This window comes from Xenopus tropicalis, chromosome 8 (genome assembly GCF_000004195.4).
Source record: "Xenopus tropicalis strain Nigerian chromosome 8, UCB_Xtro_10.0, whole genome shotgun sequence".
NCBI lineage: Eukaryota > Metazoa > Chordata > Amphibia > Anura > Pipidae > Xenopus > Xenopus tropicalis.
The window spans coordinates 88,920,198-88,923,075 of NC_030684.2; positions in this window are offsets into that span (position 1 = coordinate 88,920,198).

Below are 2,878 nucleotides of genomic sequence, written 5' to 3' on the forward strand. Positions count from 1 at the left end.
TTGAAAGAAACATGACAGGGGCAGTGTCAATCTGACGGGACCCTCCCAACAGCACCAACTCCTCCCCTCTTTCCTTAGAATAATAAACCGAAAAGCTTGTTTATCAAACATAATATGACAAATAACGACCAACATAACCAACAACAGTTAAGCGTAGGGCAATGTTAAATCACATTTCTATAACCTTTAACGTAACATCTGATGGTAAAAGAGAACACTCCCCTTTAATTCCTTCCCCTTTTAACTTCTTGTGCCTCCTCCTATCCCCACAGCAGCCCAGCAAACTACAACTCCCATAATCCCTATCACCCTCTTCCGATTCCCTCCTTCTTAGCCCTATCAATTCCTGGCTCACTCTTCACTGGCATTCTTTATTTCAGCTGGGTATGAAAAAAATATATTTAATTTTTGTGTACTTACAAAAGGAAGCCAGTCACTGTAGGATGCTCTGAGGTGCCCTGTGTAGCTGCAAATGTTAAACACCCCAAAAGCTTTCCATGTCTGGGTAAGTCTGTCTGGATCGCAGGTATTAACATAAAGTTATTTCATTGTGACTGCAAAATTCTATGCATAGCACTTGCACGTATAGATTTATTTATTCATGACTATACAAATATATTAATATCAAATGAAAACAAAAACTTAATGTACTGTAAGCCAGGCTTTTTTCTCTTTTTATTGCTCTGTGCTGCATTAACTTGCTTTTTAAAACAAGGCATGTGCAGGCAGCACAGCATTATAATCGTTTTTATAAGTAGGTTTTTAGACGACTGAAAATGTGTAGGATACATTATGTACAGGTATTTTCTTTACTAGGACAAAAAAGCATTTACAGAGCTCATTTATAATTCCATTTCTGGTGTATAAATGTGATCTCCAAATAATGGTTATTTCTGCATTACTGCACTGTCCTTTAAGCAGCAAAATATGATTTTAAATTACTAGAAACATGAATAGCCTAACTTCCTTGGTACCAAGTTACTTCTTCTACCGATGGTCTTTAGTAACAGTAAGTTGGTCAATAAAATTAGCGTTATATGGCTTCATTTGGAACTTGTGTTCCAGTGTGAACTCAATTTCCCCAAGGTACACAGCAGTCATTTTGTCTGACCCTGGGCAAAAATCCTGCAGAGCAAGGAGAAAGAACCATCAGTAATTAGGGACCAAAACTCAATATTTTCTAAAGCAGTAGAGAACAAGTAAAGGTTTCTTTCCACTGACCAGATCAATAGGTGAATATCTTTGAAGCATTTGCATAATGATCTTATTTGCCAAAATGGCTGCCTGTGCTGTTCTCTAGCTGCCAACTCTACTGACTTACTTAACTGTCCCCACATCTGTACAAGTTACCAGTAACAATGAGAGAAGATATTTCAATTTCATATGTCTGATTACAAAAATGCTCCTACTTTGTTAGTAGAAAAAAATCTTACTTTGTAATGAACAATCTGTAGTATAAATCACATAAAAGCATTTTATGGTCTGGTCTGACCACAGCCTTCTCTGCAGACAGAGAGAAAATTAGATGCTCCCATCTGCCTCTCTGTGTCTGCACAGCATTAGCCTTAATTGGTGTGGGTTTGGTGGTATTTTTTATCACTAGTTGGTAAAATGGAAGCATGTCATGTTGTTCAGTGATAAGATGTTGCTGTCCACACATATTGCTGGTGGTATACATATTGCAAATTACTACATTATTATTATTATTTTTCTTGTTTATTCCCTAAACTCTGGCTTGTAGCAATCCAATAACATATACTTGCTTGGATTTTGGCTGCTGAGAATGGCCATTAAACAAGGGGTAGGCAGGCAGAAGAGGTGTGTAAGCCTGGGGCCCCCATTGCTGTGCCCGACGCCTTACTTAAGGATGAATGTAGGCTCAAGGTATCCTTTTATCTGTTTTGTAATAATTAAAATGAAAAATGTTTCAGTTACATATAGAGAATCATGTCAGGTAAAAGATTTACATATACTGAACTAGAATTTTGGTTTTAAAATCGGAGATTTTTTCACATGATTAGTAGATTATGGAATCAAAGTACTACAGATCTACAAATAACCCTGGATGCTTTTTTTACATGGAATGCTTAATAAGAGGCAAATATTTTATTTGGTTTTATGCAAATTATAAACTATTTATAAATAAAGTGTAATTAAACAAAGGACGTTTATGGAAGTGGTAATAAACCACTTGCTAATACTTCACTGAGCCTTTCACAATTATTTTTCATATATTTCACAGTGGAATGAATTGTTCTGTGCCTGGGCACTGGACCTTAGCTGCACAGATTGTACAACCAGAAACTACAAAGCAAAAATAGACTAGATTTCTCTTTATCTAAAGGGTGCACACAGATCACCATGGTTTCTTCCTCACAATAAACTATTCTTTCAGTAGCATGCCCCTGTGATATTCACTACTATCTGGCACTAGTCTTTGCACTTAGTTCTTGTGCACAAATATTTATGCTGGATAGTGAATAGTGCACAACTGAATGCAATCTGCTCCTGCCTTGTCGGTAGCCCACTGACATACACATTGGGGTCCCTTCCTAGTATGCTAAAAGGAGCTCAGAAAGGTTGCAGTGAGACTGTTGTACTTATGTTCATTTTCTGAAGTTATTCTCTTCACTATCTCCCTTTTAGCAACTGTGTCTCTTCATTGTCTTCTCATGCAGGAGTCAGATTCTGAATGACAATTAGATTTACTATATTTTTAGGGGGGGGGCCTTTTGCCTAGAACAGTGCTGTCCAACTGGCGGCCCGCGGGCCGCATGCGGCCCGCGACCCCCCTCTGTGTGGCCCCCCACCTATCTGGCTGCTTTGATGGCTTTCCTTTGTGTAAGCTTTAAATGGTATCAGTACTGTGATTAACTGG